Source organism: Apteryx mantelli, chromosome 3 (genome assembly GCF_036417845.1).
Source record: "Apteryx mantelli isolate bAptMan1 chromosome 3, bAptMan1.hap1, whole genome shotgun sequence".
NCBI lineage: Eukaryota > Metazoa > Chordata > Aves > Apterygiformes > Apterygidae > Apteryx > Apteryx mantelli.
Window position 1 is genome coordinate 30058003 of NC_089980.1, and position 25316 is coordinate 30083318.

At 37.2% G+C, this 25316-nt stretch overlaps 1 long non-coding RNA gene across 2 annotated transcripts in view; it reads left to right on the forward strand.

Moving 5' to 3' along the window:
• The window catches only part of LOC106490392 (uncharacterized), a 54251-nt gene extending 29473 nt beyond the window's left edge, over positions 1-24778 (forward strand). The window contains exons 1-3 of one of the 2 annotated variants that reach the window (XR_001293597.1): positions 3329-3380; positions 5432-5519; positions 24728-24778. This is a non-coding gene — a long non-coding RNA (uncharacterized lncRNA). Of the gene's footprint in view, positions 1-3328; positions 3381-5431; positions 5520-24727 lie in introns of those variants that run through there. The other variant, XR_010883867.1, reaches the window with a different exon arrangement.
• Positions 24779-25316: the final 538 nt, after the last annotated feature.

Here is a 25316-nt window from a genome sequence, read left to right on the forward strand (position 1 = left end):
CAAGGATATATCATATATGGCCTATAGTGAGGGGTGAGAAAACTGCTCATTTTTTACAGATGCTTCAGAAATGTTTCTTGTGACTTTCTTCACTCAGGCTCATGAATGAACTGCATGAAATCTAAATTGAACTGAGTTTTTGGACAGATATGTTTCCTCTCATGACCTCTACATAATATATTAGCAGAGATTTGAATTGAGGGATGGAATCTGATCTGAAGGGAGACAAGGTAGGAGGAAAAGCAACAGGTTGTAGCACTCAGTCCATCTCCTTCCCCCCCCCCCACCTTTTTGTTTGTGACTTCTTTCACTTAAATTAATTAGACACTTTTCAAACCAGATTTTTTTGCTTTACAGCGAAGAAAAAAAAATACTTGTTGTTCTTTGCCTTACTCAAAGCAAGTTTTAAATATACCAACCAGGTAACAAACATTCTGAAACACAGACTGCCTTGTACAAAATGCCCTGACCTATATTCTTCAGGAATATCACATTAGCTTAACCTTAACGTCAGTGTGATATCAATTAGTAAGTATTAATTATAATGAGAGAATTTTGGACCACACACTTTTTTTCTGGTGGAGGTTATCTGGCAGCAGAGTAACTGTAATTAATAATCTCTGTGTAGTCACACTGCTGTCCATGCCTTTGACTCTGTTTCACTGTAAACCAGGATTGGTTCCTCCTCCCTTTCCCTTTTAGTACCAAACTGGATTTAAGTCTTTTATAAAACAACTTTGAGTCCAGACATAGCAATCAGTCCACATTGCATTAATTATATTCTGTAAACTTCAAAACTCAATTCACTCATTTCATTTTTCACAGTCCTGAATGAAAAAGCAAATGAAGCAATGACAGGCTTGAGTGTTGACAATAAAAAGGTTGTATTTTCTTGTATAATTACTATCTCATTAATTCTAACTGTTGAAGAGCAGCTGCTAACAATTCTAAACCGGTTTACTTTATGACTAAAACAAAGTACTTGTTTAACAGATTAATTGACGTTATTTTCTGGAAGAAAGCTCTAAGAATATTTACAGTGCTATAGCAATGATTAATAACAATGCCTGTCACATATTCACAGTAACACTGCTTCTCCCAGCGAGCAACCCCCAAAGTTAAAAGTCCAGACTTACCAGTAAACATGGGTACAAGCTGTTAACCTTTTATTTGCATTACTCCAGACTTCAACAGTGCTTTCAGGTCTGTTCATTAACATTTGTAGTCACTTTAGATACTTTTGTAATGGCGTAAATGCTGACTGATGTGAGCTTGGAAATGACTTAAAAAAAAAGAAAAGAAAAGAAAAGAAAAACTGGTAAATACTGCTTTATGCTCAGATCTTTCTGTCTTTACTCACATTTTACCGCAGTTACTTTGCTAAAGCAGTCCTCAGACTGGGGCAATAATCTAAGAGCAGATTAATTTTTATAAAGGATTTAAATTTCCCCGACTGCAAAAGAAGAAGAATTGAGAAGGGAATTTCTTCCCTGGCACTTAAATCCCTTCTGAAGTCACCAAACCATAGCGCTGACACTGTCATGAGGGCAGAACTTCCTAGAGTCAGGCCTACTGTGCCTCCTTCTGTTCCTGGCATGTCAGCTTCCAAGTTGTTTCTTAAATAGAAAAACATGCATCTGCTCTTCAGAAGTTTCGGAAGCATCAGAAAGATAGCTAAGAATTACAAGTAAAACACAAGTTTTCTATAGGAAACAGCCTGGCAGTCCACACTTTGTTATTCACTTGATAAGCAGAGTCTTTTTGACAGTCCTAACCTTCTAAACTATAGGTCCTGCTGAGCCCAGCATGAGTTAAACGCTGGGTACCATCTGTCAGAGCTTTAGTGGTTTTTTTTTTTTCCTCTCTACGCTTTTACTACAATCTGCTAAGAGGAGTACGGAATAGAAGTTGCTTTTCTACACTTAAATGAGAAAGCAGAGAAATTCAATAAGAAGCATTAAAGAAATCCTGCTGTTTCCAAAAAGCTTTGTAGACATTGGGCAGGAGAACAAATTATTCCATGTGTTCTTAAAGAATTAAAAAAAAAAGGTATATAACATGCCTCAGGAAATGTGTAAATCAAAATCTGAAACCCAAAGCTGAAAAGATGATTTTGAAAAACTAAGTTATATGAACTGTGATTATACCAGAATTTTTGAAGAGATGGTTCAAGGGTTTCAGCAATTTTCCTAAAGAAAGACTCTTACAGGATAGTTTAAATTTCCCATTGATAGGCATTTAATATGAGGAAGTGGCTGAGAAGAAACGCCCTCCCCCCCTCCCATCCCCTGCTGCTCTATAAAAGAATTGCCAAAAGGACATTTTTGTGTCTCATTAGTTTATATTCAGCCCTAAATTGGCACCTGTTCTAAACTTGGTCAAAGTTTGCTGAAAGTTTGCAGATACAAATGAATGTTTTTCTTTAACATGTTACTAACAGTTCATCAAAACAGAGGGGTTTGCAGGTTATTTGGGACATATGTGCACACATACAAATAAGAATATAGCAAAATAAATGCCCTGATTTTCCAGTGCTGAGGGCCACATTAGAAGATGTATCTGCAATTATCTGTCTGCTATGCAGGTGTGGTTACCATGACTGCATGGGTGCAATCAGGTATTCATACCTGTTACCTACACAAATTGCTATTGTAGTCAAATTTCTAAGAACCATAGTGGTTGCTTATACTTGGGAGGAATTGGTGGAAAATTATTTTGTGTCTTTGATTTTTGAGCTGGTGGTCTAGCAATCTGTATCTTTTAGAGTAGTCTTGGGACTAAGATCATTTTATATTAGACACTGCAGCCCCAGCTATACTAGCTCTATAATAGTAAAGCCACCCGGTATGTTGTAGACATCACAAATGGGGACATGTAGTGGCTTTCTTGTCTTTTTCTCCCACTGTTTTGCCTCCCAGAACCTGGCACTGTGAGTCCAGCGGCCGTTTGTGGCTGCAGTACTCAATTTTCACATGAAGTGATTGTAATTGACCATGGAAAGTGGGTGTATGTTTGCACATGAATCAAGGTCTGGACTGTAGAAGGCAGAAAGTCTTAAATATCTTAAGGACCAGGCTTAGGTCTCCTGTTACTTTATTGCATTGTTCTAGCTCCACTGACCGGCATCACATTATTTCAATTTGTGTTTATTTAGCTGAAGAGAGATGTGAATTACTGTGAATATAGATTGAAAAAGTTCTAATAAAGTTTTACTGTCCTCTTACCGCTTCTTTAGTCACAGCAATCCTATATTGTCATTTTAAAAGGTCAGCAGTGTGATTTCAATGAAGATTTAATTCTGGTCTCATTGCAGTTTTATACGCAGGCAGTTTCACTATGCACTGACAAAGAGTTGTGATTGGCGACACCATCTCTGAGAGGTGAGTGGAGGGATTCACAGCTCAAAGGTTCCCTTTGTCTCTTCTTGTAAGCAGAGTCATGAAAAAGTACCATTCAGGTGCATGAAGGTAGCCTAGATAACACTGTCGTAGTCTGCATCCTATAAAAGTTACATAAAGAAGGGACTTTAAGGACGTATGCATGGGCAATTTTATCTATAGATGTCATCTCTGGTTGCCACCTATTCCATACAACTTGAACAATAGCACGTGGTGAAGTCATGACTTGCCCTAGCAGGACGCTATTGTGGTTGTATATAAAATACATATTTTTACAGTTTCCTTACCACAATTATTATTCCTCCTCCTTGCATATATTTATCGTAATAATACACTAAGACAAACCAGAGATAAATCCCTTTGTCCTTGGTATTAGATGAACACTGAATGGTAGAAGGCCCCTTTCCTGAGTAGTTTCTGGTCTAAGCAGATAGGACACATGAAGAGCAGGAAAGAAGAGGAATGAGAAAGGAGATAATACAGACAGTGAACAATGTGTTACCAACAAATGTCTAGTCAGAGTTGAAGTTTTTAGTTATATATGTTATCGTTATTATATCTCCTTAATTGTTATTTTTCCCAAGTGATATAGTATAAAGCATGTGTTTTCCCATAGTGTTATACTTCTGTGTTAACAATTGGTTATACGGCTTCTTTTTCTGTTCAATCATTTGTTGGGCAACATTTACATATATGTATTTCCTTTTGCCATGAACATCTTTGGTTAACTATACTATATGCTTGATTTTATGTCTAATGAAAAAAGTGCTTTAGGCCATAAATTCCAGAAAGAGCCTTGCTAGTTGTTTAACCATGTGTGAGTATAACATGTGACAATATCAGCTTTTAAAGATGTATTGTGAGAGAAATGAAACATCTCCAGGTAGACAGCTATTTCAGAGAGGGTAAGCAAAAGCAATAGCTTTTTTTTTTTTTCCCCTCCACATGCATCACAGCTGCAATAAGCTGGAGCACCTGTTCTTTGCATATTCCTGCTGGTTTTTGCTGTTTGTGTCTGCTGCCAGTGGGGTCCCAAGAGAGGTACAGAAGCTTTTTAATGGAACAAGAAAAGCTGGGAGTGCATAAGATGTGCACTTGCACAGCAGTCGTCTCTCTCTTCTTACAATGACCACAGTTATGAGGTCAAATCACATTCTTTTGATATAATTAATGAAACTACATGAGAATTAATTACACCTCAGCATGCCAGATTGCATTTGTGGGAAAGAAGAGCTTTTCTAGTTAAGCTAATATAATACGCGAGTATCACATTATTCAACTTTTAAAAATTTGTATTTTGAAACATTGAAACCAATTTAGCAGTTGCTCTGGGATATTTAGTATTTTATGACTATCTAGTAAGTGGCATTTACCTTACTAAACTAACATTTATGTTCCATCAGGAGTACTAGGAGGCGTGTATGAAATACTGTTCATTTTCCTGTCTTGGCAGACCAAAGAGACTTTGATTGAAAATAGTTATTTAGAACAGTGGCTTGTGTTGGTAAAAGAATGACATGCAAAACAGAATATCTTTATTCCAAGTTGTGTCTCAGGTGATGCAAATACTATTGCCTCTGAAGTTGTGTCTGAACTAACTAAAAGTTGGTAATTAGGTGTGATTTTAAAAATCGTGTGTTCTGTTCCTTGTTATTTGAGAATAATTTGCGTTCTGCTGTTGCTCCTTAACATCTTACAAACTTACTGGCTCAAATGATTGGTTTGACGTGGTCAGTTTTGGTTTAATAGACAGTGAGTCAGCCTTCAAATGTTTATAGAATTAAAGCACGTGATTTCAAATGAAAATCTAGACTATTTGAAAACTATGAATTCACAGCAAAATAAAGAAAACAACAGCATCACAATGCTACTACTTTACAGAGATACTAGGATGGTTATGGGGTAGAAACACCTCATTTATATGTTTTTGATGTCACAAAATTATCCTAGTAGACTGTTTCTTCAACAATGGCCTGTTCTTAAATTGCCTTGCCATTTAAGGCAACCTAAAGCAATTTTTTCTTTCTTTGTAGGCCTGGCAGCGTACAATTTTCGTGCTAACCAGAAATCCATGGACCATAACATGGGTGTCTTTACAATAAGAGAAACAGAAGAGCAAAGGTAATTTTGGACTTCACATTCTCCTCTACCCTGGGATGCAGAAGGCAGTGAAGCATAAGGAACTGTAGATTTGCTCTGGAGGGGGATTTTACTGGAAAGCTCTCGTGTCCCATTAACCCCTAGAAACATTGTCAGTTTTGAATTCAGAAGAATGGATGGCATGGGAGATGATGGGTATAGAAAAACTGTGCATCATGGCAGCTTACAAATATCTGTGTTGTAGAAGAACAGGACTGGAAAGTACCTGGATTTCTGCTAAAATGCTAATAAAACCCTGAGGGACTGCCAAAGGGTAGGATGTCCTTTATGTCACTTTGTGCTCTTCATGTATATTGATGTGTTTTCTGAGGATACCAGTTGGTTATTGAAAGATACGGCATCTTCCTACAAAGACTGCCTCACTTATATCTGTAGAGCACTGTCTCCCATAATACTGTTATTCCTATGTGTAGGTTTTCATTTCCACTTGCTCACTCCACATAGCCACTGATCCGCTTCAGTGTGGCTGAATTTTTCTCAAATCGAAAGCTTTGGAAGCTCGTAGGCTTTTTTGACTACATGATCTCATCTTTCAGAATAACTGTTGTATTATCTACATTCAGCAGAACTAGAGCTAGTTATAGGACTTGAAAGCACACTTGCATCTAATGAATAACATTAAAATTTATACCATCTTATGGCTGCTTCCCAGATTATGACCACTTGAGATCAGGAGTATGCTTTTGAAGCAAATCTCATTGTCTCTGCTTATTGTGTCCTGGCTGATATAGCAGAGTGTGCAAACTGGATTCCTGCCAGGTGAAAGTAAACAAGATGCTTTCCAACCACTGAAAAGCATTCAGCCCAGAACACCAGACTAGAGCTGGTACAAAGTAAATCCCCTGAAACATGGGGAGAGGGTTGTCAAGTTTTCAACACTGTTTCTCTTTCTAGACTCACTCTTTTTGTGCTGCACTACATCTAATGTGGGCAATAGCCTTAGTTTGCATTAGTGTATAAGCTAATGTAAAATTTTCTTTCCTCCTCTTCACTTTTTAAAGGGTCAATAGTTTTGCAAATTACCTGGAAACCCTGAACCAAGCTTGGATTTAAATAATAATATCCATTCCCTCCCTTCTTCTCTCAGCTACCCGTGATCATTAAGTTAAATCAGCCATTTTTCTTATACTATGATGGATGAAAGAAAACTGCAGTTTCTAAATACCAAAAAGTATCTATGTCAAAAAATTACCTCTCACAAAAGCCATGACATTTGCAGTTTATGCAACATGCAGCTATGAAGCAGTAAGACACCAAGAGTGTGAACTGTTTAAATTGTTTGTTTCTGTTTCCATAAAAAATAAAATCTAGCAGTTTAAAATGTGTACAGTATAATAGCTGAGTAAAGCAGGTGAAGGAAGGAAGAAATACACCCCAGGGCATTGTTTACCTCTGACTTTGTTTAATTTTATGAACTTGGTTTTATTACATAATTTTATAGTGTATTTCTAATTTGTGTTATTATTTTAAACATATTGTTATTAACAATTGCTGTACTGATTGTTGCCAGATCTCCTTTCCCATGTTGGATAGACCCATTTAGTGATAATTATTATTATTTATTACTTTTATATTAGAATTGTGGAAGTCTCTTTGGCTCCTCTTTAAATATTAAATACTTAAGGAAAAGGAAGACTCATCTAGTTGTGATCCCATAGCCATTAATTTCAATGGCAGAACTTCCATTGATTGAATGAGCCTTGAGGCCTCATGCTGTATACATCAGGTGATGTTTTTAGAAGATACAAAGTGAAAATATCTTTTCTGGAAAAATAAACTAATGTGTCTTTTTCCTTTTAAAGCTAAAATCACTCCTCAAAGTTGACTTGGGACCTGATCAAGTCGATTTTTGTTTAAATATTAAAAACAATTAAAACAAATCCTTTTAGATTGCAGTCTGCATAAATCCCATTAAATACTTCTGAGGTGCACTAGAATCTTCAATTGTAAAATCCTTTAATAAATAGCTCACTGAACCTCTAAAAATTTGTTGACAGATTAAAAAATGTTTTCATGGCACTTATAAAGCCTGCAAAATAGATGTTTGCTCTGCAGTATCATATGCTATACGGTGTTATATGTACCACTTAGTTCAGCATGCTTTCCGGGATTATGCATTTTCTGTGCATTTTTCATGCCAGATGACATAAGGTTCCTGTTAGAGGTATGGGGTGATTAAATTTACATATGACTGGTGGAATTTAAACTGATATTTGACTTTCAGTGGTATGCAAATGACTAGCATCCAATTCGGTACCAGTAAAATTACTGACCTTTCAAATGCTCATTTGGCTTCAAGTATCCAGTGGGACCAATATAGACATTGCTGTCTATATTTTATACCACTACAAAAAGCCTTGGAATAGTTTCAATTCCTTAGACTTCTACCTTCCTATGGATACTGGTAGATATTTTTCAATACATGTTGGGAGTTATTGATCTCTGGTAGACTTTTACATTTTTTTCACAGTTTGCATTCCATGAGTTACTTAGTCTACTTTGGAAAAAATCTATCCATTACTCCAAAACCTCCTTAATTAATATTGTTGAGACAAATTTCCTTGCATATATTTTTTAATCTCGCTTGTAATCTTTTTTGGAAGGGTCTACAAAATAGAACTACTTTTGAGAAGAGTGTTTGTCAGGTCATCTTCTTCTGACTGCCTGAAATTCTCTTTAATATTTTTCTAAAAATAGACTGAAAATAGGAGCCCATTCTACCTCACTGTTAAGCAAGAGCCAGTTTCTGAAACCCAGTCATTCAATAAACAGTTTTGAGTGACATACTTGAAATTTGTCTGCTCCCTGTTGGAATTTTATGAATAAGATGGAAAGGAATTTTTAACAATTAAAAAAAAATCAGTCATCTTTTCTAAAAGAAGTCATGAAATTGGATGAGTGGAGTTTTCATAAGAAAGTCTGTTTCATATGAATTTTATTATACTCCAGCTAATATTATATTGAATGGGGTGGATAAGAGAAAATAGACAGTATCTGCCAAACAAATGTATGAATCCCTGTTTCATATTCAGTATTTTAACTGATGATCCTTCTATCCAGATTTAGTCAATCTTGAATATTAAGTGTACATTTTCAATTCCAAACTTACATTTTGTTGAGTTGACTGTCCAGTATGTAACAGAGAGACATGATTTTCATAGTAAAAGGAAGACTAATTTATAAAGTAGCTCCAGTTATAAAACGCTGTTTGAATGCAGATAGAAATGCTGAACATAATGGTCACAGCATTATCTTCCTAAGAAAGATCACAAAAGACTCTCCCTTATCGTAGACTAACACATATCTGGCAACAATGCTAACTTCTATATCTTGCCTTCCACATATTTTAATTTATTCTGTAGGGCAGACTTTAGGCTAATATAAATTGTCCTAGGTTTGTAACAACAGCTTTGATAGCATAGACCAGCTGAATATCTGCTTCAGCATACTCCTTTTCGTCTAATGTACTGATTTCTTACTATACTTTTAACTTAAATAAAGCATATGTTTTCAAAAGTTACTATATTTAATAAAATTCAAGGCATTAAGAACAAGCTTGACAGGTGAAATTCTGGGGAGAAAGAGAGAGCGAGAGACCGACAGACAGACAGAGAGTATGCTCTATCCAGCAATGACTAATACGATTAGAAATAGTAGTAAGATTGAGCTCTTACCTGTCTTTTATAAACTCACTGTTTTTGCTGATTAATAGAGCTAAATCCTTTCAAAATTGTTTGTTTTAATCATCTTTGATGCCCAGTTTTACTTCTGTGACTGAGTGGACATTAATTTGCTGTTAAGTGCTCTGTTACCTGCTAGAACACATGATGTGCCGGAGCAAAATAATAGGAGCAAGTTATTAACACTTCAAGGTTGACCCGCCCTTTATCCCAGAATTCTTGCTGTACGTCTTCTTATTGATCTGACTCATGCAGCTTTTTGTCACCTGGGAATTAACAATTCAATGTTTTATTTGACCATTTATCTCTTTAACAAAATTGTTGCAATCTCTTTGACCTTTTAAAATGTTTATGAAAAGGTGTTGGCGGTTAATTGCACACATAAAAGACTGAAACCCTAAGATCAGGTCTAAGATCTACAAAGAGCTAATCAAAACTTCCTTACCAGAACATTCTAAGGTATAATGTGAGCATTTTGTTTATTTGCAATATAATGAGAAGAATAAAGATTTCCAATTCCAGGAGGACTGGTACTCGGAAGAGCGACTCTTGTCCTAACATCACAAAATAACACTGCTAGGCGCTGCTTTCCTACTGCTTCTTTTTGGGGGGCTTGTGGGTAGAGGAGCATCAATTGAGGGTAGAAAATATCTAAAAATAGAATTGCTCATTAAAACTACAATTTATAAGTAGATGTGGATATGTTTTTTGTAGCTTATTATTAGTGCCAACTGCATGCATTATCTAAGCAGTAATTTTGCTGTAGCTGTGTGCCATGTGAGTCTTTGTGTAATGGGAAGAGCACAGTATTTTTGCCCGAGATTCGTGGGACAGGACTGCCAGGTTTGTTACTTCTTCTGGCAATGTTTTCTTATAGTAACTATCAATAGGTGTCCTAACCCTCTGTCCAGCTGCTCCATCCTGTACCACCAACCCATGTCCTCAGATATCACAGATCTCCAGCAGTGTTCTGTAACATTCCGACTCAGTTTTCTGAAGTCACCCTGTTTCTGCCTGTTGTAATGCACCAAGGTGATGGCCTGCTGGAGTCTCTTCTGTGCAAAAGGCCCAGTTTCAGGTAGGGAAGAAAGCTGTAAGGCTTTCTCCCAGGGATGCCGATGCCTGATGGTAGAGGGAGCAGCACTGACCGCATAGGTGGTAGGAGAGGTAGAGACCCAGCAGTGAGGAGTTCCCATACAGTACTGCAGATTTTGCAGCCTGGGGATACTATAAACATCTCCTCTCCTAGAGCTGTATGTGTTACACTGACGTCAGCTCAGCCGCTGTATCAACCCATAGTCAGCCTGTAGAAGATCCTATCTTACTCTGGTAGACAGAACCTTTTATGATACTGTTTTAGGCACCCTAATAAGTTGCTTTTCTGGTATAAATATGTATCCTGCCAGTAGAATTAATAGGGTTACCGTTATTTTCTTAGCTGCTGAACTAGATTATGCCTTCTACCTTGTGTATCTGAATATGGGAATCTGCAAATGACTGCACTGCACAAAGCATTAAAATTATGTAGTAAGCAACTGTGAAAAAAGTGAGTTCAGTGGCACAGCTATGTGAAATTTCACAAAGCCAGAAAATGAACTCAGTAATACGGATACTGGGAAAACAAAACCAGTCACTGAAGAATCCTTGAACTGTTTTCTTAACTAGTAAAATATTTTTGCATGGGTTCATGAGTGACTAATTATAGAAGTCTATTTGTGCCATGTATATACTGCTGCTCTCATTTTATCAAAGTAAAATGAAGTTCTGTGACTTCTCCAGCTGTGTGTTTCCCAGAGCTAACCCAGCACATGTTCAGTGTACTTTCCTGTAATTTTCAAGGCCCCACTTTAAATGATAAGGCCTGAGGTTGCTTGGCTTATTCACATCTGCTGCTTTCCTGGAGGTCAATCAAACAGTTCTTCATTCAAGAAGTAATGGGGTCTTACAAAGGAAAACAATTATTTCACTTGAAATCTATTGATCTGGTTTCTGTGGTTCATGTGGTGTTTTGGGTGCAGAACAGTTGCTTGAAACAATTTGAGATCAATTCAAGTGTAACTGAATCAATAGATAACCATAACTGAAATGCACTAGTCTAGTTTTTTGTAAGAATATATTTTATGCTACCAGTAGTAATATGAGAATGCTAAGGGTGATCAAAATAGAAGGTCAAAATTAGAAGCTCTTTTATATTATTGAAAACTCCTACTTCTAGAATCAAATTTCAGCCTAAAGGAAAGCTGAGATGTGAATAGGGTTATGATATATAGTGATTTTGTATTTTAAAAAGCATTTTTAGAAGAGCTTTCCAAAGAGTTGGGTTCATTCCTTTTCAGTTCTGAATATTAAGTTCATCCAAAGCTAAATTTGCCAGATTAATGGCATTATCAAAATGTCGATATCTTTAAATAATTGCTTGGTAAGATGGCAAAATTTACATTTTTTAATTAATTTATTTTCACAATAAACTCTAGTGCTAGAAATTTGCAATTTTATATCCAAATCTCCTTTTTGTATTGCCAGCACAGTCAGTTTTTATTTTACTCATTTTTCTATTTGCCCCAGCTCTGTTTTCTGTTGAAAGTTTGTTCAGGCAGAAAATTCCTGACCATTTAAAAGAAGTTTGAAAACAATGGATGAGGCAAGTCAATCAGGGTATCAGAAGATGTACTCTGACATTAACCCTTCGTCTTCTGCCAGAGTACTAACTAACAATAAAACAAATGGAACAGGAGAAGCTTTTGCTGAAGCAGTTACTAAACATTAGATGTAATCATTTTGGTCTTCACTTAGAAAAATATTGTTTTGAAAATCTTTCCTGTGGTATGCTGAGTCTGGTGGACTCTGAAATAGGCAAGTTTGTTTTCAGCTCTGCAGAATGTTTCTGTAAATTATGTATTCTGAAGGGAGAGGAACTTTGTAGGATCTACAGGATGAGGATCATAACTAATTTTCTGAATCCCCCATGGGAGAGGACAGCTATCAGAAAAAGATGCTTAGTTGCTCATGAAATAATAGTGAAAGGCAAAAAGGTTAAAAGTCCTTTTATCCTTTTGTGGATGTGTTTTGGCTGAGAAACAGTAGTGCTTTTGAATCTTGCTACTTTGCTTTCCTAAATCAATTATTTGGCAAATGATTGGTAATAGATATGGGGAAAAACTTGCCACACTACAAATGTACACTACCATAGATTTTCACAAAAGACCGTTAGATTTTTAGTGATGCTTAGGCAAGTTTTTGAATGCATAATTTCACTTGAAAAGTACATTTTGAATATGTGATGTTCAGATAAATCTGCTTGTTCTGCATGCAGAAATGCCTTTTGTTTGCAGAAATATAGATACCTATAGACAAAAAATATTGCATATGGAGCTGAGATTGATTTAGTCCTGTGAATCTTAGTAGTGTGAACTGCCTTGAGATATTCAGATTCAGGGAAATGCTTCAGATACTCTGTTACAAATTTAGTTAGTCATTAGGTCTTGCTTAAACGTACTGATTTCAGCAAAATACTCCTAACAGCAATATTGCTGACATCAGTTGCTCTCAGCAATGGAAGCACCAAGCGAGCTGTAATGTAGATGGCTGCAACAGCTTCTCTCAGGGCTCTGTGGATTACATTTGTTTCTGGCACATCATTGGGCAGAGTGTAGTCTTCTGACTCTTCAAAATCTTCTCTTGGTTGGCACAATTCCTAAGCTGTCGTCTGCTCTTCTCTGTGCCAGTGGCCAGGGCTGGACTTATCCATGCAGTCGGTGTGTCCCCTGTTTCCTAGTGATCTGCCCTTGTAGATGTGAAAAGGCATAAAGTTATATCTCAGGATCCAGAATATAAAGGGAAATGTTCCCAACTTCATTGCAAGCAACCCTGTTTTTAGCTTCAGTTCATGAAGGTTTGAAGCATCAGTCATGCTAATTACAGCGCGGAAAGGTGAAAATCCTCTGCAGCTAGCTTCCTTACCCACTTTTCCTGGCAAAGAGTAACTAGTCAGTGTTTTTCCAGGAAGCAGTTAGGGTTTCCGCAGTACCTCAGGAGTTAACAGAAGTTTGTAGTTGAGGGAAGAAGAACAAACAGCACCGTTCTCACAAGAAGGTGGGAGGAGAAGGAAGAAGAAGAAAAAGCCTAGCAGCACAGGGGAAGAAGAGTAAAACAGAGCCCCAAAGTACAAACTCATACTTAATACCAGCCAGCTTCCCAGCTGTCTGCAAACCAGGAAAAGTTCAGTCATGTGGTATGTTGAAGATGTTAAAATTAAACTAAAAACACCTCAGTCCAACAACCATTGTAAGATACAAGGAAGGAAAGAAGCCAAAAACCTGTTAAGTTATTCAGCCATGTAGATCAGCTCTAAAGATATTGTCAAGAAGAAAACATTCTAATATAATACTTATTTTAGTGTCTTTTGGATCACCAATATAGACCAGTGACTTTCTGATTATAAAGTGAACTTTATATTTTATAGACAATGTTTCCACTCGGGTTTATCATTAAAGCCTAATTGAGTGGCCTAGTTCAGTTATGTGCTAGTGAGAGGTGTTGGAGAAATGGGAGAGAGATGAACAGCAAGCAGTGATGAGATAGAAATAGGAGGGGAGACACAGAGGGAAGGGAAGGAAGGAAGATTAGAGCAAGAAGACAAGAGAAATACGCTAAAAGGTAAAAAAGAGTGTCGACAGGCATAATTGAAACACAGACAGAAAGGTTTGGTAAAAGAGAGAATGGTAGACAGTTGTGACTGTAAACTGAGCCATGGTTAGAACCAGTGGCTCAATATGCAGCATGGATAGTCAAATGCTGCATAAATACACATTTTAGCTTACCCTAGCTGTTCAAGTTAATCACAGAGTTTGTGCAGTGGATAACTGAGAGTCCCCTACTGTGTTGCTGGATAGACAAACCAAATTAGCCCAAGAGTCTGTCACAAGGCTTGGGCTAGGGCTGCTGTTGCTCATCAAGACTTCTGCCATTCCTGTTTTCTCTGGTGGATTAAGACTGTTGCTGTGATTTTGTTGTTGTTACCTGGTTCACTGGTGTGAGATAATCTAGAGCCAGCTACAGGTTCCTTAATATCGTGTCTGCTACAAAAGTGAAGTGGTGATGAGAAAGATCCCCAACTGCTAGGTTCAAAAAAGCATTATACAAATTAATTAATCCACAAGGGCTACTTCATGCAGAGAAATTACTTCTGGCCCAGGAAGCCTTTGAACCACAAATTGTTGGAGGTTGCAGTATGTGTTTGCCCTGTCATTATTCTTTCCCATAGACATCTGCTATATGCCACTGTCAGAGACAAGATACCAAGCTTGGTCTGACTGGTACTGCTATTCTTATGTACAGCAATGCCTTGTATAGGCTACAAGTACTGGGCAATGGCCAATAAAGGCATCCTACTATTGTAACCTGAAATTAAGTGCAGGAGCCATAAGAGTGCACAAACAGTAAACTGCTACTAATAGTATTTGGACTGTGCCTGGGTTGCATCAGATAATGCAACTTGCATGAGGTTGAATGAACTTTTGAACACAAAAATGGAAAAGAAAAAGTAAAAAGCAAGACCCCAAAATAGGATACACAAAAGTCTTCAGCCAAAACACAACACAACAGATGGAAAAATTTCCAAAGTGTAAGAGAATGAAATGTGAGAACTTCTGTGTTCTTCCATTTGTAAAATTGAATTTAAGTTATTTGCCTGAGGCCCACAATTTCAGAGCTCAAATACAATACTGTGAGCAAAACCCGGACATTTTAGCTGTGGACATCAACATACAACATCCTTGCAGTTGGCAGTATTGGAAAAAATACAAAGGGCACAGTTAATAGAGAATCTCCAATCATAAAGACATATGAAAATACGTAGAGAGAAGGTAGCAATATGTTAGAGAGTGCCCAGAAAGAAAACAATACAAAGTATTTAGACATTAACATCCCCTGCAAATAGCTTAATGTCTGAGTGTCTTGAGTCCCTAATTTCCAAAAGTCATACTCATTTAATGATGCAATAAAATGTACAAACAGATTAAAATTTTGTTTGCTGTTCTTAAAACTGGAAATCTAAAATTAAGCACTGTATTTCTGCTGCACTGGATGAAAATGGAGGTAAATAATATTTATGACTTGTTGCCCAAATTATAGTTGTTAAAAAAATCACCCTCTACAAGGTGTTAGTGCTCCTTTTTCCAGACAGAACAGTGATATATCAACTTCTGGTCTTCAGGCTGAGCTCAAATAAAGTACCTGAAAACATGCTAAATTTCCAATCCATTTAACACTCAAGTGGGCCAACACTCCCATGTGAGTTGGCCAGTTTTGATCATCTCAAGACGTCAGTTTTGCAACACTGTTCACTGACCAGCTCCAGAGATCATCTGTTAGATTATAAGAGTTAATGCTGAACAACTATTGTGATATTAAACAACTGTGGACTTGACTGGGCTTTCAGAAAGCTGCATTACTCAAAAGAAATAACACATTCATTCATCTCCTCCTACAATGGAAACTAACCTTCATAGTCCTGCACTTCATAATTTCATTTGCCTCTGAATGTGACTTTCTCTAAATTTAGGGAGAATCTTCTCTGTGCATCTCTTACCTCGTGGTATGTTCTGCTTGAGTTACTCCAGAGGTGCTGCAGTGCAGAATAGACAGTAATGATCTGCAGTGCAGAACTGAAAGAAGAATTATCCTCATAAACATTGCCATGGAAGTGAGAACTGCACCGAACTGTGCCAACAATTCTTATGTACCTATCTCATGTAGAGATCTTCCATGGTGTCTATATGTGCAGTATTATGAACAGTTCTTCCCAGTTAGGACTCTTACTCTGAGGAATATTTCTGAAAAAAGATTGGAGTTAATATTCAAGCTGGTTTCATTTCCTTTCACCTTTCTTCATTTTAATGATTTCTAGTTCAAGTTAAGTTTCTGGTTCAACATTAAAGTGTGCTGTTCTCAGAACAAAATCCCTTTACTGTGAGGTAAATAATCTTAAGGAAAAATGATGATGTTGGATGCTTTCATTTAACATACCAAATGGTATATCACAATTCATAAAGACTAATTAGGAACTGTGTGAAAATCAGGTATTATAAGGACTAGTGAATCTTCTAATTAGCTGGGATTTCAAACCTGACAGAAAATCAAGATGTTGAGGATTATAGTGGAAAAAGGTGCTTTTCTGTTCACCCACTTCATGGGTGAACAGATAAATGCCATGTAAGGGTATGATGTTTTCCTGTATGCACTTTCCCTGGTCACATTCAAATAAACACACAAATACCGTAGTCCACTTGATGATCTGCCTTTATGGCATAAGGAGTTAAGTGGAAAAGATAGCTTATTAGACTAACATTGATGTCTTTCTCCATTACATGCTGTAAGAGAGAGTTATCAGGTCTGTGACATTTTAGGTCTCATGTTGTTTATGGGATAGAGCTTGAAAGAATGAAGTGGGAATGATGGATGAGCAATATATCTTGTGGTTCTCTGTGTATCGGGCAGGCATCCTAGACCTCTGCGATCTGCACTCGGGTCAAATAAATGCTAGGACAAGTCAAAGTCAGTCTCTACCAGTCCCAGGATAGTTCAGTAACAAATGCCCTTTGATTTAAGCATAAGCTTATGATAGTCAGAAGTCTCAGTAGTCAGTCCCAAGGCAGATTATAAATAGTTACTAGTCTTACTATTGGATGGGAAATTAATTGGTGAAGATTGGGTATTTTGGGGTAATGTGAACTTGTTTGTTAGCTTGTTTTTCTGATTAGGTGGGTTTCTATGAGCTCATTCTAGTTCTTAATAAGAGCAGTTATATGTTGATATAATGAAATATAGTTCTGATGCTTTTTATTGGCTTCTTTTTCCTAGCAATTTTTATGGAAACTTCTATCTGATCATATCCCAGAGAGGGGTGAGTGTGGATGAGTAGATTTATTTATGTGTTTTCTAGGTTTGCTTTTTGGGAAACTGACTTTCCCAGTCCTTTATCATACTTTCTTTAGGTGTCACAGCCTTTCAGCTCCAAGACAGGCTTTTTAGCTGTTTTCTTCACTGTGCTAGCAATGACCATCTGCAAATGGATCTGCATATTTCTAAGTATGAGCTGCAATATACAAAATGCGTGTTTTGCTTTGAGCCCTATTAATCATGCTTTCTCAAAGCCCAAGTTAAATACATCTCTCTACACTACAGTTAGAATATATCATATTATGACTCATACAAAAAGGTTTTTATATAAAATATATTTAACATTTTAGCAGAGGCATATTGTTACTGAGTATGTAGTATGGAAGGTGATCTGAGAGACAGATTAATCTAATGTGAAAGTGATAGTGGTTCACTTCAGGCCCGTACCTGTACATGGCCAGTTGACATTTTGGGTCCAAGTTTAGAGAACCAATCTAAAGCTTGCTTTTTTGTTTTCAGAAAGGCTATTCTGCACTACTCAAAATAAGACATTCTTCCTAAATAACAACTAGTTGATTTTAGAATTTGTTATACAGAGAAGTTTTAAAATCAAATTGAGTTTAAACTCGAGGAGTTTAGGAAGATTTCCTTCAGGAAAAGTCCTTCAGGGAGATTTCGTACCACACAATAGCCCTGAGATGCTGACTGTAGAAAGTGGGGCTATTGTTCTCTAAAACAGAATGTTAGTAAGCAAGATATGAAATTAAAATCCTTAGGCAACGTCGGAGACGCTTCTTGGAAGACAACAGTTCTGAAAGGAACTCTTCCAACACCACTAGGTGCATCTGTACACTGTAAACTGTGCTTCAGCCTGACTCTAAAATGAGATTCACCCATCATCCACACTGTGAAGTTTCAAATCTGCATCCAGAGGCTTTCTCGTCCTGAGCTCTGTCTTGTCCTGAGCTGGAGTCTCAGCAGACTTGTCTCCTCATGCTGGCCTGAGCTTTTGTTCAAGGTCAGAGGACTGGAGACAGACAGGTCAGACCACTGGAGGGCATCCTGTGGCTGGCTCTTTCTAAACACAGTATGTATGGTTTTGAGCTGGAATGACACTGGACTTAACTTGCAGTGTGAGTGAAAAACAGCTAGGAATGTGGTCTGATGTACAGACTCACTTCTGAGCTTGCTCTTCCCCTCACAGTGCAGAAGCGACCAAAACAAAACAGTGAAATATGTTGTGTAGTTAGCTGGCAAAAGAGTTTCAAACTGAAGAATCCTTCAGAAAATAGAAAAACATGTCTGAGGGAACAAATGGAAAAAAGATAGTTTAAGGATAGTCATGGAAATTGCAAGGACCAAGGAAGCACATGAAGATCAAAAAGTCAATGGTTGGTCACACTCATGCCTTATATTATTAGAAGAAGCTTTCAGTTGTTGATTTTTAGTCCTCTCCTTGTATAGTTGCAGCAAGCAACCAACATAGGTCATGTTTAGCAATGATTTCACTGCATCTGCAGCATGGGAAAGGGATTCTATGTGAGGAGTAGCTGACAGAAAAACACACACACACATGCTTTGGCTAGTGTCCCAGTGAGACCTCTTTACTATGTATGTTATGAAAAATCTTTTTTTTTTTCATCAATGATGTTGTGGAAAATACTTTCACACTTTTGCAAAGTTTAGTTTGAGAGGTCTCTATCTGAAGCCTTGAAGAGCTGGAAATCTAATGTGTTCCATCGTGGGAAATATTTGCATTCTGAGACTGAGAGCAGGGGAGCAGGCATTATAGGAAAAGCTGGTGGAATGTGAAAACATTAGGAAATAGCTTTAATGTTTTGGGGAATTCCATTTGTTATTTTCACCTAAAACCTATGTAATTTTGGAGCTATGTGAACCCAAATGTGGAATGACAAAGGGAGGTTGTACTTTGGAGAGGAGTGCATGTTTTGTAAGACTAGGTGGTTTTCAGAGATGCTGCTTTTGAGCCCTTGCTCATTATAAAACAAAAATGGAATCCCAAAAGAAAGGTTTCAAAGCAAACAAATTCCTATGCAGTCAGTCTTCCTCAAGACAGTATCATTATCTGTCATCATGTGTAGACACAAAGTGTATCCACATAACCATTTAGAATTCATTTGTGATTGCGGTATCCTACCGCAGATTTAATAAAGGAAAATACAGCTGAAATTTACATTTTAGTAGTGTTTTTGCCATTTCTGTCTTTCAAATCTATAAAAATGCTTGTAGGTGTATCATTTCAATGTGGTTTTTAATGATTTAATATCTACTGTTGAAAGCTTGTGTTTGGTCATAGGAATGTTCACTGGATAAAATTGGATACAATATATTCTAAGTGAATGATGAAAAAACAGTAAATGCTACTTGGCTCTCTGACCTGCCATTGTCAGCACTTCATGGCCCTTGTCATTGTTTATGAGTCCAAAGGAAGCAGGTTAATCAAGGACAGCTATCTGAATTTGCTTGGGACTACTCCCGATTTTTTAATCTAGCTCTGGGTGTTTATATGTTCTCTTGAAAGTCTAAGTTTTTCAAAACAGATGGAACAGAAGGACTTCTCCTACTACAGGCATTGAAAAGTGCCCAGGACACCTGTGTCTATTTTGTTCTGTATCAACTGTTGTATGCTGATGCCTCCCAGAAGGGTGCAACAGAAAAGGAATAGTTGTCTTAAGTTACTTGAGTAAGACTGAAAATTGGGAACTTCAGAACATATGGATATATAGTTTGAGACAGAAATGACATCTCCTTGATGAAGGAGGGAGGGGTCCTGATGACTTCAAGGAACACACAGCAGAAGATGGAAATTCCTAACCTCCTCACAGAAAAAAGATGCAGTGTCCCTTCCCAGACTGTCTGCTGAGAGGATGGTGACTGATGGGAACAGGAGTGACAGAAGAGGAAGGCATACACCTAATGGAAATCTGGTGATAGTGAAACCTCACCATTCGTAGTCTGATGCCTTTCTACTGTCCCAGACTGACACACTTCCTGGTATAATGATCAGAAGATGGCAAATGCACCCTTCCCATGAATGTGGCATCTTAATTAATTTAATCAAATGTAAGATTACAAATAGGAACAAATCATAACTCTATGGTTGCTATACACTGTCATTTTAGAATGGAAGTAAGGTTGAGTGCCTTTACATAACAGTTTCATAACTTAATGTGTTTGGATTTCTTATATATTACATATGTTATATGTGTAACTTACATATGTCTATAAGATTTATCTGAAACTTTAACTCTTAAATTCCTGTGTTTGAAGCTTTTTCTTGAGGAATAATCCCTATAATACTGTTATCCTTAATTTAATGATATTGTCTGAAACCCTGTTTAACATGATTTTTATTTGGGAGTAAATATTAGCCCCTTTGAAGGTAGCAGTTGCTGTACCTGGGAAGGTGTAACTTCTGAACTAAGAAGGACCTGCTCTTGTTAAAACTGGAGAGAAGAAAGTTTCTGAGTTCCTTTGGCATACTGCCAAAATGCTGTGTGTAGCACAGATGGTTAAACAGTCTTACAAGGCTAAAGTCTGATAATTCTGTTTCATGATCAGCTATTTGTCTGCCACCTCTTTGATGTGAAAGTAGTATAGCAAGTACTCAATAATTTACATACTGTACAATATAGCCAAATATAAATGATGCATTATTCTTCCATTTAGCCCCATTTGAATTGATTGATTACCAAATCTTCCATTTATCATTTATCAGCATTGTGATTATTTATAACTTTTGCTGAGTTTACAAAGTAATGCATCAACCAAGAAGCTGAGATGCATTTTACTGATTTATAAGGGATATTTTGGTGATCACTGCTTGATCCTTGTATTGTTTATTTATTTAACTTTGTGAATATCGAGCTTGAAAGGGGAGCCAGAAGATATGGGGCCAAAGCTAATGCTGAGAAAGATAATCCCTCCCCCTTTTTTTTTTGTTTTGCATTACTGACTTTTACTGTTGTAATTTTTGCTTTAAAAAAAAAGTATCACAAAAAGGAAAGGCAATGCTGATAATTTTACTAATGAGACTGAGAAGGGCTTTTAAATAAGCGAACCAGCAAGGATGCTGCCTCCTTCTCTTTGGGGCTTTCTGTGTTCTGGTGGAAGGGCTATCCACAGTAGATCTTCCACTAAGTTTGACCCCAAATCTAGATAGCACTAGCTTTGTGCCCTCCTGCCTTGCTACTGTAGCTGTGGGAAGAGAGGGTTTTGGCAGATCTGTTGCTGAGGGTCGGGGCCCTCTGGGCTTTCTCCCTAGTTTGGATCAGGAATGCCTGGGAAGCTGGTGGGACAGAGCACCCTGCCTGTCTGTGAACCCTGGTGTGGGTTCTGCAAGCTGGGGCACTCTGATTTTCAAGGGTCTGGGTAGCACTTGAAGCTGGAAACTTTCCAAACACCCTGAAACCCAGACTGCTTGACTCCAATCTTGATGTCTGGCCATTCAACTCGGTAGTGCAGATCCACACCTGTCCAGTACTACTGATGATCATCCATGTGCCAGGGACAGTCTAGTGTGCTGTCACTGGAGCAAAAGACTGGATTGGGGTGTTGGCCAGCACCCCCTGGGCCAAAGCCCTGTGGAGGGAAAGAGCGGGGTACCTTTTTATTCTCCTCCTACCTGTACTGAGCAGTAACAGCTGACCATGGCTGAGGTTTCACTTACTCAGCTCCTGAGATCTTCTTCATGGCCTTGTTGCATTTTCCCTAGGAGTGGGCCTTAGACATTATGACTTTTGGGGACTAGATTTTTCGTTGTGGGCTGTTCTACAATGCAAGCCCATTTCAACCCTTTATGTAGGCTGAGAACCAAATATGTTGCGCTGGAGACACAAGAGTGCAGCCTACCTGCTCTCCTTGCCCCAGATCAGCTTCCTGTCTTTCTTCGCTGGAGCAAGTCAGCCTTTCCCTTCTCCTTCCCCTCCACATTCCTGATCTGACAGTTACTCCACAGGAGGCTAAAGGAAGGAGCCAGGCCTGATACGTTGAACACTGAAGACTTCTCTATTTAAAAACAGTAATCCCAGTTCATTCTTTTGAATGAAGCAAGTTATGTTAGTGATGAATTTGAGGCTAGTAAAACAGAGAAAATGTGGGTGTTGGCTCTACTAAACATTTCTTACTCAAACTGGACTAATTATTAAAATTAATTGAAAGGAAAAATCACAGAACAGGTACTTTTGTGGCTATTGATAGCTTTTATTTTTTAGCACTATGCAACCTTTTGTGGTCTGGACTCAGCAAAATGATTTTTTGTTAAAAATTGCACAAATGGTAGCAAAATGAAAAAGTGTGTTGCTGGAGATATATGTAATGTATAGCTCTCTGGGCTTCTACCGTATCTGCTATCCTTATTAACATTTGCTCTGCTAAAAGAAAAGAAGATTGAACATAAAAAACTGAAGGTCGTCCATACAGTTGTCTCAATAGCAATCTGTGTGACTTTAACCCTGTTGAGGAAAAGTAATTACCCTTTGGCTTCTGATGACCTCAACTAACCTTTGTTGAAGGACCAGAGAAGATAAAGGCTGACCAACAGCCTGCCCTTCCTGCCCTGTGGTTAACCCGCTCTGTGAATGAAGAACACCCTCAACAATAGAATGTGAAAATGTTGCCATGGAAATATCATTGGAAGAAGAAACAAAAATCTATTACAATTAATAGCGTTTTATTAGGTGACTCCTATAGAACTGTTTAATCCATGGAAGTTGCTCTATCTTAAGATCGGGGGTCAGAAAATTCAGGAGGAATAAAAGAGGAAGGGAGAGTGTGCCTCTTTAAAAATTCAAGAGCTGTTGGCAGAGCTAGGGTGGTTTGCATGAGAGAAAATAATCAGTTGTATCTTGCAAACTATAAGTATGGGAAACGATAGAGAAGAATAAATGCAATTACAGTAATTGCAAATGATAAACGCTAGCTATCCAACTGGTCAGGAAGTGTATTAATACACAAACATTGTGCTTTTGTTATTTGGCAGATTACATTGGTCATTTATCTTTTCGTATTTTTCACACTACCCAGTTCTTGCCTAGAGAATATCAGGTTATTTACAGAGCATAGGCAGTATTTGTTTATCTGGCATTTTTGAAATTGGGTCCTATAATGCTTTTATTGTGATTTTTTGCTCTTTTTCCTATTAATTAAATTTAACATCTTACATTACATAATGTTACAGTTCTGTTAAATTCACAGGTCTAGTTTGGTTTGTTTTAGGCAGAATCTTGTGCTATTCTTTTCCTTCAGTAACTGGTGACTTCATTTGGAGCTGACAGTGCTGCACATTTTCAGAAGTAGTTTAGCAGATTCTAACAAATGTTAATATTTCTTTGACTACACAAATAGACAAAAATTGTGTAGACATTAAAAATCTACATGTTGATGACCTACAATATTCCAGTTTCTAGTGCATGATAAAGCATTTCAATTAAGAAAATTCTGTGACATTTCCTTATTAATGCACAAATTACAATACATTAATTAATGTAAGAAAAAGTTTTAAATGCATGTTTTTATACATATGTACCTAAGCAATCTTAAATTATCTTATTGCTGTTAAAAGAAATGAGAAATCTTATGAGGTTCAGATTAAGACATATTAATACACAATTGTATGTGTATGTTTTCTAGTAGAAAATGAATTCAAAGTAACGCATTTGTTATCTTTTAAAAATGATGCATAAAGGGATGCATCAGCTTCCTTTCTTTCAGTCTGGTTTCCAAAATACAGATATTTAAGATGCTAAAAAGATTCAACCGAAATACCTTCTTTAGTATTTTTGATAATCTTGCATAAATGGGAGCAGGACTCTGCCCTACCTGTATGTTTCCTCTAATAAAAACTGAAAGTGTGAGAAGAGTAGCTCTAGCAGTAAGCATTGTATTACAACCTTTTCGTTCTTTTGAAATGGTGAATATGAATATTTTTCTTCAATACTTTCTGTTTTGTGTCCCAGTAATACAGTTGTGGATTTTCACCATGAGAATACCCTTCAGCTTAAGTATATTTTGAAATGGTAGTTTGAATAGGGACAGAGTATGCTGGATAGAAACAAACTTTTATTTGTGAATGAAAAAGACCTGTACTGCGAATGTGGCCGTTTTCTTAACCGTTTCCTAATTATAACAAGATTATTCAGTTTTTAAAGTTTGTTTACTGTTCCAAATTTTTGAACACACAGTGCACTATGTCTAGATATAGAATTGCACTAGTGATAATACACCCTGCCTTTTGTTTATAAAATGTAAACTTAAAACTAACTGTCTGTTGCTATATTTATTTATAGTTGTGTGAACATTTAAAGTGGCTTTGGTCAGATTTCTTCCACTATATGAGCCTGTATTTCAAGTTATCAAAACAATCTAGGTCCTGGATCAAAGCAATGTGTTTTCATTAATTTTCAACAATTATTTCCACGTCACTGGCTACAAATGATTGTTTGCTCATATGACTCACCTAGTTATGGTGCTGTGGAGAACTATTACCTGTTTCATTGACTGTTTCACTTTTTCCCTTGGGTTAGTGCCAAGGTTTTCATGTTAATCCCTTTCCATTTCCAAATGCTCTAGGTCCATGGCATTCTGGCTGAAGCTCAGAACGAAAGTCAGGAAAGTCCATCATGACATGTGGAGTTGCTGTTGCTGTGTTTATTGGAGAGAGAGAGAGAAAAACAGAAGGAGAAGAATTACAATGTGTTACTCAAAGGTATGCATATTGATAGCCTGCTGTGTTCTCCATACTTTGAGGAGTTTGAGAAATCCCTTTAAAATATCATATCATTTTATCATAATATCATATTACTTTTAGATTAGAAGTTGTCATGAAGTGTTTTCATCTTCACCTGTGGATTGTGTTCTGTCATCTTTTAGTTGGTATGGGGACTACATCTTTTTCCATTTTAGCCTGACATAATTCTAAGGCCTTAGAAATGTTTGAATTCATCAAGATTTAAATTTGGGAGATCTATAAAGACAGAAGACTAAGGGAGCTAAGAAACATTAGTTGTAACTGTTATTGAACGTTTGCACAAGAATAATTTTCTGACTGAATTACTAATGAGCTGTAGATACTTATTCTGCTTTATAATGTGTTTCTTATATTCATTCTCTAAAATATATTGTTGTCTGTCATCGTCAACTTATTGGGAAATTAAATACA